This window comes from Psammomys obesus, unplaced genomic scaffold (assembly GCF_907164565.1).
Source record: "Psammomys obesus unplaced genomic scaffold, mPsaObe1.curated_primary_1811, whole genome shotgun sequence".
NCBI classification, from domain to species: Eukaryota; Metazoa; Chordata; class Mammalia; order Rodentia; family Muridae; genus Psammomys; species Psammomys obesus.
This window is the reverse complement of record NW_026596166.1, coordinates 10,023,359-10,040,970: the sequence shown is the minus strand read 5'-3', so window position 1 is coordinate 10,040,970 and position 17,612 is coordinate 10,023,359. Positions and strand designations below refer to the sequence as shown.

The window sequence follows — 17,612 nt, the reverse complement described above, 5'->3', positions numbered from 1 at the left end:
AGGCACTGTATTAAAGGGTCGCAGCTTTGGTTAAGGTTGAGAACCACTGGTCCAAAGGTCGCGTCGGAAGGCTACACTATGTAAATGTTCTGCAGGTCTATGTGGGGTGCCGCCAGTCTGAGCGCTGGAGGCGGGGGGTGGGGGGAGGTGGGGGGTGGGAGAAGTGGACCTGACTTTCCCTTCAGGCTGTCATCAGGATAGGCAGGAAAGTGGAGCAGAGGTTCCTTCTGGACCAGCAGGAGGAGGACAGACTGTTTAGCTCCATAAACTGAGGGAATTCATTGTGTCGTTGTACATTTCCCAAACAATTAGCACAGAGCTAATGATTCAAACACATTCTCTGTCGGAATAGATACCAGCTCTCCTATCTGAAAGTATTCCTCAGTAGCAGTTGGAGCCTTCAACATCTGCCGTTTGAATGCCATTGTGAGCTTCAGTGCGTAAAGTAAGGGATCAAAATTGAAAAGACTTGCGAGCGTCTTTCAGTGTGGCAGCACAGGCAGTCTTTCTCCCTTCAAGCCATCTAACTCCACACTGCACAGAGCTCTTTCCTTTAAATGAGATCCCCACTGGATCCCAGAGACATTTATTTGCTTTGTTTCCTCTCCTTCTTTCTGCAAAGAGCCATGTCGTTAACAAGATTAGCCTTTCTGGATAAGCCCTGTCCTCAGGAACCTTTTCTTGCTCACCTATTTTCTCGCCTCTGCTTGTAAAATAGCAGGCAGGCATCTGTCTACCAGGCAGATGCATTTTCTGGTCCACATCATGTGCTCATCAAGTGAGTGTGTGGGTGCCTGCATAGGTGCATGCACACGTGTGTGGGTGGGTGGGTAGGTCAGAGGTCGTCAGCTGTCCTCAGGTACCATCCGCCTTATTTTTTGAGATAGGATCTCTCACTTCCTTCAATCAGGCTAGGCTGGCTGGACAGAGAGCCCCAGGCATCTGCCTGTCTCTGCTTTCCTCTTTATGCTGGGGTTAGAAGCACACAGCACCACACCCAACTTTGTTTTCTTATTGTAGGTTCTGGGGGAACAGAGCCTCAGGTCCTCATGCCTGTAACACAAGCACTCAACCAGCTCGATCCCAGTCCCTACCTCAAATACTTAAAAATATCTTTAGTAAGGCACAATTTACCCACAGGGAACTGTGCCCACTTAGGTAAAAGCAGTTTTGTTACTGAGTAAGATTTTACAAATGTATGCATTAAGTTTCCTCATGCCTACTGGGGTCAGTCTCTCATCTCTGGCCCTGGGCAACAAGGGTCTGTGTTCTGTCCCTATAGGTCAATTTTCATTATCTAGAATTACAAACGAATGATATTACATACATAGGTATGATTTTTATATCTAATTTCTTTTGCCCATCATAATATCTTTTGATGTAAATTCTTCTCATTTTATTCTAACCTTTACCTGTTGCTGTCATAAAATGCTCTGACAAAAACAACTTAAAGGAGAAAGGGTTTTATTCTGGCTCATAGTTCAAGGGTACAGTTCATCATGGCAAGGGAGGAGTCAAGGCACCAGGAGCTGAAAGTAGTAGTTCACATTGTACCCACCATCAGGAAACAGAGTGCTGAATGAGGGAAGAGAAGATCAGCTTCTTTCCTCCATGTATACAGTGCAGGATCCCATCTAGGGAATGGCGCCGCCCACGGGAGACAAGCCTTCCCACTTAGTGAGCACAGTCAAGATGACACACCACAAGAGTACCCAGAGGCTCGTCTCCTAGGTGATTCTACATCCTGTCAAGTGGAACATTAGTGCTGACCATTACACTTGGTTCATCTTTCCAATACCATTACCACCCCTCCCCCCTTAAAGCTGATGACTTAAGCTTGCTATGTGTAATTCCATCCTTTCTGTCAATATGCATACATAGACATGTAAGAGACCCTGGGTGACTCAGTCTGCAGAAATCACTTTTGCAGTACGCAAAATAAAAATTGGAAATCCTTACAGGCAAGGAAATTTAGAATCCGTGGAAAAAATAATGGTGTCGATGTTGATGAGCCGATGATGGTTACTGTGGATGTGATGACAGTATCCATGATGGAGATGGTGGTAGTGATGACGGTGAAAATAATAAAGATGGAAGTAATGATGAAGATGGCTGTGATGATTTTGGTGATGAGGGCCATAATGACAAAGGTGGTTAGATGGCAATGATGATGATGATGAAGGTGATGATGGTGACGAGAATGATGGAATTTTCAACCATACACATCTCTCTGGTGAGAGCTAAAAGCCATCTTACCATAGTGTAGATGAAATTCCCATAGTGTAGATAAAATCCATCTTCCCAAAGCACTGTCTCCTATATTTTCCCATTTCATTTTTACCACTCCTGTGAGATGCATACCACCCTTCCCATTTTTAGAGGAGAGGCCCGAAGCCAGTGCGGTTTCCCAACAGTTTTCGAAGAGAAACTACACTGAGCATCTAACTCTTCATATTTTAGTGTTGGTGAAAATCAGCTATGGGCACTTTAGTGGCATAAAACCCCCTGATTTTTCATGCTTAAAATGAAAGCACACTTTCTTCACACCAAATTATCTCTAAGCCTTTGAGAGAGAATAAGTTGAAGTACCTTGGAGGTATTTCAATTTTGTAGTTACCAGTGTTATTCTTAGGTGGCAAACACAAAACAAAGATGAAAAAGCAGATGATCTCCATTGTGCTTAGTTTACTTTAAAGTTCAAACAAAATATTACCCCCTGGCTTGGCTGGTCTATAACAGTTTCAGATCAGCATGTGGGAAAAGAGAGTAGTCCTGGGAGGATTGGTCCCCTGCCCCTGTTTAATTCCTATCTTACGTGACCATGATTAGATAGATGCTCGAAGCTCTGGCAGGGTAGCCCATGGCATGGCCCTAAGGGTCCTGGCAAAGTTCCTCTAACACATTCCTTCTTCTTGTCCTTAGGCTTAGGGGTGCTGGTGCCTTCCTCTTGTTTTACTGTTCCTATAACCTGAGCATGCCGTGTGCTCAGTATTAAGATAATACTATTGAGCTCCTTAACCATCTTTCTCTGTCCTGCTCTTTGGTCCTAAGCTTGAGACTTTGCCAGCACCCTTTGCCAGCTATTCTATTTGGTTTGCCGATATAGATTGCTCCAAGGAGCCCAGAAGGCTGGAGGAAGCAGGAGGGTTCTGTTTCTCCCTTCGCTTGCTCCTCCTGGCAGCAAGCACCTCCTCTCTGGATACTAGTGATGGCTTCCAGGCTCTGGGTCCTCTTGGCATTCTGTGTACCATGCTCACGGTGTTGCTGTCCACACTGGTAACAGCAGCTTCATCTGTTCTTCAGAGGCCTGAGTCCAAGATCTGTGTCTCCCTTTGGGTCCTGGGGCATAACACCCAAAGCTTTGCTCCCCAACCATGGAGCTGCTTTTTTCTCACCTTTTTTTCAGTTTTATGTGTGAATGTGCATGCATGTGTGAGTGTGTGTGTGTGTATGCATTCCTTTACACATTCAGATTCCCTTCCTCCACCATTTTTATTATGGTAAAAAATAGGTAACAGAGTGTATGAAAACCACATAACAGAAAGCATCGTCTTGACCATGCTGGCAGCACAGTTGGGTAGTAGTATGCACATTGACTTTGCACCAAATCTCCAGGACTGTTCTGTCTCACGACTCCAAACCTGCATCCATCCAACACCCATGCGTACCTTCTAGCCCCATCATTCCGTGTTCTAGCACTACTAACTTGCTTACATTACAGAAAGATCTCCAACCATTTAAAATGGAGTCCTTCTACCTAATTCATCCTATTAAAATAAGTGGTGTTGTTCCTTTTTTTTTGTTTTGTTTTTTGTTTGTTCCTATTGCTTGGCTCAGGGGTGATGACTACTTCCTGTTCTTGTCAGTGGCCAGTTGTTTTGCCATTCCAATAGCCTGTTCCTACTCTATGTTCGTATTATCTAATATCGAGATTCCTTTTATCTGGTCTGTCTCTGGAAGCAGTCCTGTCTTTAAATAATATTCAGCTAAATAGTTGGAATGTGCCATCTGATTCATCCAATTCTTGCTAGGATCACGACAGATAATCTTATGGAATTGTTGTGAGAGAGGATTAAATCAAGATCTCAATAGTGGCGCATGCCTTTAATCTCAGCACTTGGGAGGCAAAGGCAGACAAACAGATCTGAGGCCAGCCTGGTCTACAGGGTGAGTTCCAGGACAGCTAGAGCTACACAGAGAAACCCTGTCTCGAAAAACAAAACAAAACGATTAAATTAAAATAATAACAAAGCTGAAAGTTCTGTGAAGTAGAAAGCACTACATAGTATCGCTGTTACTGGTGGTGGTAGAATTCCAGAGAGACTCTATGTAGAGGCTCTCCACATTCCCAGTGTCCCTTGAGGCACTAATGTCTGCAAGAGAAAAACAACAAACAACCAAATAGCTACAGCTTTCATTTCAACAGACCATTTGTGGGGCAGAAAGAAAAGCTAAGAGCAGAACCTCTGTCTCCTGCCCAAGAGAGGATGTGGAGAATAAAATTAAAATCCCACATTCATATTCTCAAGTTAACGTAGGGAAAGAAGCCAGAATGTCTGTGTCCTTAAATGATACAGACCCAGCTCCATCAAGGAGGCTCCAGTCTCATTTGTCAGTCCCCAGCACTTCAATGACACTTCAAAGTCCTCACTTAACATGAAAAATAGAGTTGCTTTTCCAGAATAGTAAGAGACTGGAAACTCCCTGCTCACCAGCCAGCTTATAAACACCAGGAAGCCTAGCCTTGGCCAAAAGTTTTTCTGGCAGCATGTAGGGGGTCCCTGTTTCTTCCCTTCCAAAGGAGCAGAGGATGGAAGGAGATGCAGTGGGTTCCCCAGGAGCTGCACATGGCTCAGGGATCAAAGGGCAGGGTGGAAAGGGCTCAGGAATTACTGTGGATAAACCCAGTGAGGAGGACTTTGGTTTGCTTGCATGGTGGCGTGGTGGGTTATCCATTCTGAGAAAGTATTCACCATCAACCGCCACCTGAAGACCAAGCAACGTCTAGGTTCCTTGTATTTGTGGGCCTGTCCCTTCCCACAGTGGCCCTGGAATCAGAGATTAGTCAGGTGCGGAAGGTTGGTTGGTAAGGGCTGGGCTTGTTTTCCACCTTCCCCTATACTGTCCTCTACAATGTCTTTCCCCCTCCTACTAATCGCTGAAAGTCTGATAGAAATGAAAAGAAGGAATCCTGCCATGAGCACATAGTATTAGTTTTGACAGCTTAAGTATGAGTCAGTCACCTGCTTTAGCTTTTAAGTCATTAGAGGAGAAAAAGGCAAGTCGAGGGAGAGAAAAGTAGTGTCATAAAAATCACGACGAAAAGATTCACTGAGGTGGTCAGAAGGAGATTTAAGCTCCTTTAAGATGAAATAATGGATGCAGCTGGAGAGATGGCGCAGTGGTTAAGAGCACGGGCTGCTCTTGTAGGAGACTGGTGGGTATGAATCCAGAAATTCACATGGTGCCTCACAACTGTTTATAATAACTTCAGTCCCAGGGGATCCGACACCTTCTTCTACCATCCGTGAGTACCAGGCACACACACACACACAGCCACTCACAGATAGGTACATAGGCAAAATACCCATACACACAAAACAATAATAATTTAAAAAAGATAGAATAATGGGAAAGGGCTTGAGATATAGCTAAATGGTAGAGTACTTATGTAGCACATGGATTTACTCACAATGCTATAGGAAAAACCCCAAACAAAGACAAACTAATGAAAATGAGGAATAATACTGCAGGAAGGGGAAATGGTTCACTTACCATTATCCTAGAATTAGTTGGAGTTATTTTCTTCTCTAGCTTTGTTTTGACCACTGATTGGCTGGAACATTAACAGGCGGACAGGGTTATTGAGCTGAACCATTTTTGAGTGATCCCAAAATGTACGTTTTTCACACCCCAACGTCTCTGGGAATCAGTTGAGGGTGATCAGGCTCAGGGGGCATGCCATTGTTAATAAGACTTAGTTACAGCAGCTTTTTCTGTCATCCCTTCAGCTGAACTGAGTGTGTTGAGAAGACAGTAGGACTTGAGTTTCAATTGCCATTTAAAAGGTCCTTGGAAAGATTACACTGTGATTTGATACTGAAAAGAAAAATATCACTTCCCTTGCAGAGACAGAGTAGCAGGGCTTTCATTTGATGTCTGTGAAACAGATGGGCGTGCTCTGAGGAAGGAATGTATCAAAAAGCCTCCCAGAATCCAAAACAGGAGCCGAATCTTAGGCAGATGCCCTTGCCTAGCACATGGAGGGCTCTGAATTTACCCACAATGCTAGAGGAAAAACCAAAAACAAGGACAAAGTAATGAAAATGAATTTTAATACCACAGGAAGGAGAGATTGTTTGCTTACAATTGTCCTAGTCTTAGCTGGAGTTACTTTCTTCTCCAGCTTTGTTGTGATCACTAGAACATTAACAGGTGGACAGGTCATTGAGCTGAGCCAGATTTGAGTGATCAGCTGAACTGAGTGTGTTGAGAAGACAGTAGGACTTTAAAAGGTAATTGAACTTTAAAAAAAAAAAAAAACCCTGCTTGCTTTCAAAATAATAGAGAAGCTAAGATTTATTTTACAAGCTTAAAGCACCGGAACTGGGCACACATCAACCCTCTAAGCTATTTAGTTATCTCTGAGCTATACGACCCAAGTTACCTGCCAATAAGTCGCCTTTTGTAGGCTGGTTCTACTCCACCAGGCCATGTCCTCTTAACTCAATCTTCTCTTCCTCCTCCATCATCTGCCCCTTCCCCTCTCTTCCTGTCCTCATGGTCTCTTGACCTCATGCCTGCGAAGCTAAACTCTGCCTCCCTCTGTACTGCCTAGTCATAGGCCTCAGCATCTTTATTAGCTAATCAGGGATAGTTAGGGAACATTCCTTACATCACCTGGGTACAGGAGATGGTTCAACAGTCATGAAAATTAATGCCCATGCCAGGTCGGTAACCAGATCTCAGGGCACTGAAATCAGCACCTGAAGACACTGCACAAAACCCTCCTTCAACAAATAGATGAGGCTGTCGTTAAGGTACACAAAAGCGTTGGTTATTACAAACCCAGGCAGGGGGCAGTAGAAACTGTTTATTACCTATTGACTGAAACCTGCAAGCAACCAGAGGTTGTTGAGGCATCAGGTCATGAAGTCTAAAAAAAAAAAAAGCTCTTTTTTTTTTTTTTTTTTTTTTTGTGGTATGTGAGCAAGTATGCTTTATAAGCTATAGAAAGTGGTACAAATGCGGTATTACAATATCCAGGGAGCTGTCACCCTCTCTATAGAAAATCGAGGACAGTCCCTTGACTGAGAGCCTCCTTGCTGAGACTGACTGTAGAGTTGTCACGCACTTACCCAGGCAGCGTGAGAGCAGCATATCTAGGCTCCTCGGGCCCACTTCATGAATGCAGAAAGAGCCTGTCCTCTCAGACACGAGGTCCACACAGCATCAAACAGACAAAGCTGGAGTCCCTGATCTAAGCAAAGGATGCTGAGTTTGGGGGTGCTCCTTCTCGGAAGGCCAGCAGCTGCGTCACCTCACAACACGTAGGACATTCCTCAAAGCAAACCTGCCTGGTGGATATTTCATTATCTCAAAGATTACACCTTTAAATTTGCCAAGGATGATTACCTCATGAACATATCAAATTCTATACAATCAGTTATTAATGTCTCTAAAATAATAAAACTACCTGACGTTAATAAAGAGCACCAGCCAATTAAGAGTTGCAAACATCTACATATCTGCCACATTTCAATCAAGCGGAGCGGGAAGAGAGGGAACAGTGACAAACTATTCAGCCCACCTGTCATACCCCGACATTCCTTGAGGTAGACTAAAAAAAGTCCTAGACATTTTTCCACCATGTGCATCATGATTATTAATCTAAGGCTCTGGGCAGAGTGCCATGAATTGACCCCCAAAATCCATGTATCTCTGCAGTCATGGAAAGTCTTGGGTGGCATAAGCTATGTGGTGATGCCAGGATGAGGTCTAGGCTCTGAGTGCTGTGGATTTTATGTTTCAAAGGAAGACAGGAACTAGGAACCATTTGCGAATACTTTGGGTCTGTTGTGTTCTTGGTGCCTCTCAGAAAATAAAAACTTCAGGTGGGTATTTTGCTTTATCAGGAGCCTGGGCAAGGAGCAGTGATAATTGACAAGGAGACTCATGAATGATAAGACACTTAGAAAACAGTGTTTTGATTCTGTCTTGGTTTGGGAATTGGCAGCCAAAATGTCCCTGCTCAAAATAAACAAGCAAAATCCATTGCATTCCTGCGTCATCCAGGCCTCGCCTGTCACTTTGAACTGTGTTTTTAAGTGACAAAGCCCAGGCCCAAACCATTTAGTTGTCCTGATTCTCTGACTGGGTCAGAGATACTCCGTGTGTGATAAGATTGGGGTTTCAGAGGCTGTTCCTCAGGCTGCTGTCACTGTGTGCTGTAATTTGAAAATATGGAGAGGCCAGGCCTGATGGGTTTATTCTTCGTTTCCATGGAAATGGGATGCCTCTGGTTCACAGACCTGGCCTGGAGGACGATGGTGCTCAGCCTCTGGATGTCCTTTACTACGAGATGGCTGGGAAGATAAGAGTGTTTCAGTTCAGCACAGATCAGCATTTGCTCAAGAGCTTGTTCAAAACAGAGGCCTGGATCGTGCTCAGGGGGTGTTTGTCAGGAGGTCTGAGGTGGAGCCTTGGAGGTGGAGCCTTTGAAGTTTCTATAGGAGAGAGGATTGAGAAACAGATATGACTACTGTGCAACTGCAGGTGATTTTAAGAAAGAAGTTGTAAGGGATCTGATAGTCCAGATGTTGGAATGGATGAAGATAAAAGATGAAGAGAGTGATGATAAGATGAATGAAGTGATGAGTGAAGAGAAGGTCACCTTGTTTCTCGAATGTTCTGCCCTTCCTGTGTTCAGTCTCCTGGGTCTGAGTCTTCAGCTTATCTACGGAGGATGGCAGTAGATAAGGTGAGAAAAAAGCCCAGGAGCCTCCATCTTTCTTGGAGATGTGCTGCAGGACTAGTAGCTGCCTGGTTCTCAGCAACTCTGCCATCTCGGCATTAGCGTTTCTTTCTAACCAAGGAAGAGCAAGTGTGTGACGTGATATCTAGTCCAAATTCATAACCACGATTTGTATGCCGAACCGTGCCTTCCTGAGCTCCTGACCCTATCAAAGCCAAGCAAGCATGCTCTGGAGTTCTGAAGAAGAATGTCTACAGCAACAGTTCTGCAGCCTTCTATCCAGCTGTGGCTCAACCAATGGGGTGACTTTCTATTTTCACCTTTGTTGACTGATTGACTGACTGACTGACTGACTGACTAATTCAGTCTCTTTGTGTGAGACTAACTGTTCACATTCTCTGTTCCCCGCAGCCAAGTGTATTCCGTAGCTAACAAGTGGCTAGGTCAACACTCGGTAGCAGGGCCCCAGACAGTTTTTCCTTTGCCTCCTTCATTAAGTAAGGAGGAGTGCTGATGTGCAGGCGCAGGTCTGCACAGGGAGAGCGATGCTTTGTGAACTCTTGCAGAGATGAAATTCTATTTTGAGGGCAGATACCACGTTCAGTCTAGAAACTCTGCCTGAGGTGTCGGCCCGCGTGTAAGGAGGAGGATGATGCAGAGAGGATGAACAGACCAGGTCTCGTTTCAACCCAGAGTCCCCACTGGGCGTTTCTGAACCATGAAGAACTGAAATGTAAATTTTAAACAAATGCGAGGTGCAATTCCATTTTGGTGAGGCCACCTACCTCCCTGGCAGGACAGACAGAGCAGGGGACGGGTCCCACAAGCGCTCCGCTGTATAAGAAGGCAGATTTTAAAGGGGTAATCTTAGCAGACCCCACCTGTGAGAGGGTCATGCATCCACTTCTAGATGCAAGTGAAAGCGTGAAAATGAGTTTTCTTCACCTCGCAAGGTGGAGAGTGGCAAGAAAGAAGGCTTAGCACAACCTCAGTGGTTCATCAACACATGACGTCTGTGAATGATTTGTGGAGTTTTGGATGGCAGTTTCCTCACTTAGAAAATGGGGTATCTTCATCAGAATCAAGATGGCTTCTGGCGGTCCCTTTGGTTCTGTGGCATGACTTCTTGAGCTACAGTATGCACACAAATCACTTGGAGATCTTGTTAGAGCGAGCTGTTGGACAAGGGTTTGGAGCCTAAGATTCTGCAGTTCTAATGGGTTCCCACGTGATGGCGAAGCTGCTGGACAACACTTGGCTTTACAAGGTTTTAGAACCCTATGAGCCCTTAGAGAGCTTTTTTTTCACTAGGCTGAGACAGCTTAAAACAGGGGCCAGACAGAGTCCTTAAATTGCCTAGAATGATTTGAATTCAGAGAGATGTCCTGTCCATCATCATAAGGGCACATTCTATTTTTTCCAACATCTCAGCTAAAGACCCAGTCTTAAGGAGATTGTCCGTAGTTACAAGGAGGAGAGGATCATGGAAAGACTTTTCCAATTTAGTTCCTATAACAACCTTCGGAAGCCAGTGTGACTGTGTTCATCTCACAAATAACAGACACGAGAATCAGACATGGTGGGGTCGAATCCCTTTCTGAACGTCAGATAGCCAGTAGATGAAAAGATTTTGGTTCTGACCCAGGTCTCTGATATTAAGGTCCTCGCTCTTTCATTTCACGACATTAACTTACCGAGCCCCACAGGTACGAGAGCCTAACGATAAACGCTGGGTGAGTCTCAGCAGAATGATGCTTCAGTAGAAACCTATGTGCCCTGGGTCTCCAGAATCCCTGAAGATCCATTCCCCGCCCCTTTCTGTGCCTACCAGGAGAACTGACTGCTTCAGGGGCGCTGGCCTCCCACTGGGTCTGGCCAGTAGGAAACACCTGAGAGAGAACAAGGAGCTAGAGATGAGACAGTCATCCTAAACGTTCTGCTTTACTATTGATCCCCAAGTTCAAAAGTAAACTAAGGGATTCAGGGTCAAACCAAATAAAGGCGGGTTACAGAAATAAATGCTCCTCTTAGGCTGGGGTTGAATTCACTGGTGGAGCGTTTGATTCAGGTGAGTGAAGTTCTGGGTTTGACTCCCCAGCACTGCAAGATAATCATGGTAGGAATAATGGTATTAAATAATGTTCAGGTGTCCCGAAGCACTTTATATGAACTAACTCATCCCCACCCAGCCTTGATTACCCTTTTAAAGGAGAGAAGGAAATTGAGACATAGAGGGTTGAAGATACAGTTTTAGGCTGCACAGTTTCCAAGTGGCCAGAATTTGACCCTCTGAGGTCTGGCTTTGAGCCTGTCTTCTGTGCATCATGCTGTACTCAAGCAAGGACTTCCAGAAGCTATGGGCTGTTTTGGAGCAGGGATGGACACTGAAGAAAGTGGTAGTTAAGAGAGAAGTATGGGGGAAAGTCCCAGGAATCTTTACAGCGCTGGCATGTGAGCATGCTCAGAGTCTCATAAAATGACAGGAGTCTATCTTGTAACTCTGATTATGGACAGTCTGTCTTATTCACATGCCTCAAGTCAGAATTTATTCATTTATCTTAGTGAAGGGAAGAAGGAAAAAAATGGTGAGTCAAGATGGCATTTTTCTGAATCAAGATGGCTGGCAGTTACCAGTGTTGCAGCACCAGTTAACACAAGGTCTTAAAGTGTCAACGGTCCCAATTGTTACTGAACCCAAGTTGTCGCCTCTTCATTATCAAGAGATTCAGGGACAGACTGTTAACTGTTCGCTTACAGGAGTCTTCCCTTACCCACTGGAGATACATTTTAGGACCTCCACTGGATGCCTGAAACTTCAGCTAGTACCGAACCCTAGAGACTGTGTTTTTCCTGTGCATATGCACCTGTGGTGAACCAAGATTTAAGCACAGTAAGTGACTGACAGCAGTGGTACAACAGAACACTTATAACAATTAAGTGTAATACATGCTTTTAAATGTACTGCTTGTTTCTAGAATTTTCCATTTACTACATGAAAAGTGACCTGCAGGTAAATAAGGGGCACTAAAGCATTGCTCAGAAACAGTTATATTAGCAGCTCCCACTGTCTGCTGTTGTTGCTACTTTATAACTATTTTATTTTGGGTTTCTTATGCCTCTACCTCCCTTCTCCATCCCTTATCCTTCCTAATACCTTCCAACCCTCCAACACTAGGTAGAAAGAAGGATAGTGGGGAGAGGGGGCAGAGTTCTTTTTGGCTACTTTCTTCTGGTTACGGCCATTGGGGTCTTTGGGGCAATACCAATCTCAGTCAGGATTTCTAGCACTCCAGCAAACACAGCAAAAGGATGAACCACAGCACAGGGAGAAGCAGGCTTCTTTTTTCTCAGAGTTTTTCACCCTCTCCTAGGTCTGGTATTTATACCCTTTCTGAGTCCTCAGAATTTCTCTAACTTCAGCTGGCAAAGACCACACCCCTCTCTGAGCTGCACAAGGTAATTATCAGCTGTGGACAAACTAAAAGCAGGCCCATATCCCACACTTGGGATTAAAACAAAAGCATAACATAAAATAACAGAGTTTTTAAAGAAACCACAACTCCACTATACTCTGTTCTCTATGTGGAAACACAGTTATCTTGAGCCTTCTTTTCCTCATCTATACAACAATGGTGGTAACACCCACATGACAGTGGCTGAGGTCTTCACTGGGTAGAAGTATAGAAGTGAGACAAAGTATATGTTTACAGATATGAATAAAACCACTTCCTTTCCAACATGAAATTGTAATAAAGGCATTGCCCTCTGGTTCTTCTCTTTCCCTCACTCCCTTCCAAGTCCTACTGTGAAAACTTGCAAAAAATCATAAAATTTTGTGTGGGAGAGTCAAATGTACCTTTATCGTCATCATCACCACCAAGATGTGCTAGTCCCCAACAGCTTCATGCATTTGGCTTATGTATTTTATTTTCGTAGAAACATTTTAAAACCACCCCAAATATCAAAAGTCAAATCTCCAACTATCCTACGTGTTTCTAGAAAGTAAGATTTTCTTAATGTAGTGTCATTATTACACCTAACAAAAGAAACAACCACCAGTGAGAAGTCCTGTGTAGGCAAATTCTGATGCCAGAATACCAGTAGCTTTTAATGGTTCATTTGTTCAAATCAAGATTCAAATATGGTAATTAGAGCAAGATAGAAGCTAGTACACAGGGCCATGTTTATAGTCCTTAGAGTTCAGGTATGTCTTTGCCTCCTTCCCAGTGACTCAGGTTTGCCAATATAGTTCACCCTGACATTTGCAGTTTGCTAATGTAAGCACAGATGTGGCTTGGGCTGTGTCTGGGATGTCGCCGTTCATCTCTTGGGTGAACGTGGCTGATAGCTGGCACTTGGCTTCCTCATTTTTTTTCTTCCTTCATTTTGGAGTTCATAGACTGGAAACCTTTTTATAAAAATAGATTCCCCCGGCCAAATGGATGCATACATAGGATTAACGTTATTTGATTTTGCCTAGTGAGAGCATTAACAATGTGTTTTAAAATATTTTATAGTAAAAATTATACATGTATGTGTGATTACGTGCACATGTGAGTGTAGGTGCTATGCTCTTAGTTTGCTTTCTAGTGCTATGGTAAAGACCATGACCAAAAGCAACTTGGAGAGGAAAGGGTTTGTTTGGCTCACACTTCCAGGTAACAGACCACAGTCCATTTTGGAAGACACCAAAGCAGAAGCTCAAAGCAGGAACTGGAGGCAGTAATTGAACCGGAGACAATAGAGGAGTGCTGCTTACTGGCTTGCTCCCCGTGGCTTGCTCAGCCTGCTTTAAAACAAAAACAAAAACAAAAACAAAAACAAACAAACAAAAAACCTGGACTACCTGCCCAGAAACGGTACCAGCAACAATGGCCTGGGCCCCCATCCATCAATCATTAATCAATAAAATGTTCCACAAACTTCTTACAAGCCAATCTGATGGAGAATTTTTTTTTTCCAGTTGAGGTTTTCCCTTTCCAGATAACTCTAGCTTGTGTCAAGTTGACAAAGAACTAAACAACATGGGGTCTTTTGAAGCTGGAGCTACAGGTACAGGGAGTTAGTTGTGGGCTGCCCAACATGGGTCTCTGCAAAAGCAGGATGGTGTCTTTACCACCCTGCCACCTCTCCAGCCCCCTCTAACAGCTTTTTAAATTACCCTTTGCTGTGGTTTAGATGCGATTCACTCCTTAAAGTTCAGCATTTAAAGCTTGATTTTAGAGGCGAGGCACACCGCCCTTCCCCACTTTCTGGCTTTTTAACTTACTGTGTGATCTCTTCCTTTTAGGTATGCCTCTGCCATCGTGGCAATGGTCATGGAGTGATGAAGTCAGAGGTGCACTCTCCAGAGCCAACACCAAGCTTTTTGAATCGTTAGCTTTAAAATCTGTAAGCAAATAAGCCAATTTTTGTCCTTTAATTGAAAATGGATTTTTTTTTCATACATAATATATCCTGATTATGGTTCCCCTCCCTCCATTCCTCCCGGTTTCTTCCATCCTCCCCTCCCATCCAGATCAGCTCCTTTTCTGTCTCATTAGAATACAAAAGTATACTAAAGTGTAATAGTAAAACATAACAAAATAAAATATAATAATAAAGCAAAACAAAAACTATCATCTCTGAATTGGATTAGACAAAGAAACGGAAGGAAAAGAGGCCAAGAGACGGCAAAAGAACCAGAGGCCCACTCATTTGCATACTCAGGAATCCCGTAAAAACACTCAACTGGAAGCTATAACATGCAGAGGACTTGGTCTAGACCCAGGGGCCCTGTGCAGGCTGCTTCAGTCTGTTAGTTCATAAGAGCTTTGATCGTGTTGACTTAGGCCTTGTTTTCTTAACATCCACTATCTCCTCTTGCTCTTACACTCTTCAGCTCCTCGTCGGAGGGTTTCTCTGAGCCCTGACAGGAGGAATTTGATAAAGACATCTCATTTAGGGCTGAGTATTCCAAGATCACTCACTGTGCTTAATATCTGGCTGTGGGTCTCTGTATTTGTTCCCATTTCCTGCAGGAGGAAGGGTAAAAGTAACTTTTATTTGCCAGATCTAATTGTCATCTCTGAGGCTTACTGCCTCCATCTGCTAACCTAGGTCTAGTCCTGGAAGTGTCTGGCCTCTGTACAATCAAATCTAGGCTTAGAATGTTTTCAACTTCTGAGACTTTATTGCTAAATAAGCGCACCCTTTCTAGCTCTTTCTAAACTCTTGCTATCTGGTTCAACTCAGCTATACTGGCCCAAACTCCTCTCCAAGCTGACTGATTCAAACTGGCTCCTCTCTCAGCCTCTGGCTGAATTGCCATACTTGACCTCATGCTAACTTTGGCAATATGTTCTAATCTTCTGGCTCCTTCTCATTCTCTGGTTTGTTCTATCTTCATCTGTGTCTAGCTTGTTCTCTCTTCAACTTGTCTCTGTAAAACTATCCTGGTAAAACTGCCTCTTTCAGTTTGTTTAGATGGTGGATTACATTTATCAATTTGCTTATGTTGAACCATCCCTCCATCTCTGGGATAAAGCCTACTTGATCATGGTAGACAATCTTTTTGGTGTGTTCTTGAATTGGTTTGCAATCAAGTATTTTATTAGAAAAATTTACATCTATGTTCATAAGGGTAATTGGTCTGTAATTATCTTTCTTTCTATGTGGTTTGGGTGTCAGGGTAACTGTGGCCTTGTAAAACAAACTGGGCAATGTTTTGTTTGTTTCAATTTTATGGGATAATTTGAGGAATAGTGGCATTAACTTTTCTTCGAAAGTCTGGTAGGATTCTGCACTAAAACCATCTAGCCATGGGCTCTTTTTGGTTGGTGACTTTTAATGACAACTTCTATTTTAGTTGCTTATCTGATCTTGATTGAAATTTGACAAAAAGTACCAATCAAGAAAAAAACATTTCCAATTTGGTGGATTACAGGCTAAGGTATGTCTTTATGACTCTACATTCCTTCAGTGTCTGTTATTATGTCCCTCTTCATCTTGTGTCTGAGGTTCCTATCAAATTCCTAAATGTTTCATTTCCAGATTGGGTCTGGACCCTCAGTTTGGGTCTTCTTTATTGATTCTAATTCCACTTCAGGTCTTAAACTGTTTTATTTATTTCCTTTCACTGGTTGTATTTTCATAGATTTCTTTAAGGACCTCCACATATTCATAGAGGTCTTTGTCTTGTGCTTCAGCTAAGTTGCAATCCTCAGGACCAACTGTAGTAGAGTCGCTGGGCTCTGGTGGGGACATATTGCCCTGACTGTTATTGACTGTGTTTTTATGCTGATGTCTAGGCATCTGGATTTGGGATGATTGTAATTCTAGGTGCTGATATTTGGTTTTGTCTTTGTTGAGTGGGTGTTTTGTTCCTTGGTTCCTTTTGCCCTCTCTGGTTCTTAGGAGAGTGTGATGGTTTTATGTTGTCTAGTAGGGGAATTCATCTGGAATTTTTAAAAGTGTGGCCACTGGGGGATTCTGGGGTGAAATGCCCCCACCCTCAGTTTCTCTTTTCTCTACAGGCCTTCTGTCCTCTTGCCCTTGCTCTCCCCAGGTTTGTTCTCCACCCTCTTGACCCTCTGCACCCCCTCTCCTACTCGTTTCCCTCTCGTCAGCCATCACCTCCCTCTATTCTATCTCCCCTTCTGAGAAGATGTATGCATCCTCCCTTGGATCCTCCGTGTTACTTATCTTCTTTGATTCTGTGCCTTATAGTATGCCCATCCTGTCTATAGGTGGGAAAAAGATCTTCACCAATCCGACATCCGACAAAGGGCTAACACCCAAAATATATAATGAACTCAAGAAATCAAACACCAATAAACAAAATAACCCAATTAAAAAATGGGGCAGAGAACTAGAGAGTTCTCAACAGAGGAATCTCGAATAGCTGAGAAGCCCTTAAAGAAATGTTCAACTTCCTTAGTCATCAGGGAGATGCAAATCAAAACAACTCTGAGATTCCATCTCACACTGGTCAGAATGGCTAAGATCAAAATCTCTAGTGACAGCATATGCTGGCAAGGGTGTGGAGAAAGAGGAACACTCCTCCATTGCAGGTGGGAGTGTAAACTTGCACAACCACATTGGAAATCAATCTGGTGCTTTCTCAGAAAACTGGGAGTAGTGCTACCTCAACATTCAGCTATACCTCTCCTGGGCATATACCCAAAGGATGCTTCACCATACAGCAAGGACACTTGCTCAACTATGTTCATAGCAACTTTATTCATAATAGCCAGAATCCAGAAACAACCTAGATGCCCCTCAACTAAAGAGTGCATAAAAAACTGTGGCACATTTATACTATGGAGCATTACTCAGCTCCAAACAAAGAAATCCTGAAATTTGCATCCAAATGGATGGAACTAGGAAAGATCATCCTGAGTGAGGTATCCCAGTAGTAGAAAGACATACATGGTATGTACTCACTTAAAGGTGGACTTTGGCCATATAGTGTAGGATAAGCATATTACGAGAAATCCTATATGCTTAAGCACTCTTCGAGAACAGTGTTCTTAAAGACTGAAAAGCATCCCATTCTAAGGATGGACCACAATTATCTCAATTCTTTCTCCTCTGCAGCAAATTTGGGCCGCATTCATTTTCTTTCTCCCAACATGGCAGTGAACATCCAAGTACATTA

The 17,612-nt window shown here is 43.5% G+C and overlaps 1 long non-coding RNA gene across 1 annotated transcript in view; it reads left to right on the top strand.

The window, feature by feature from the left end:
* The window catches only part of LOC129667735 (uncharacterized), a 32,919-nt gene that overhangs the window by 13,330 nt on the left and 1,977 nt on the right, over positions 1-17,612 (top strand). The window contains exon 3 of the long non-coding RNA XR_008718798.1: positions 14,265-14,365. This is a non-coding gene — a long non-coding RNA (uncharacterized LOC129667735). The remainder of the gene's footprint in view (positions 1-14,264; positions 14,366-17,612) is intronic.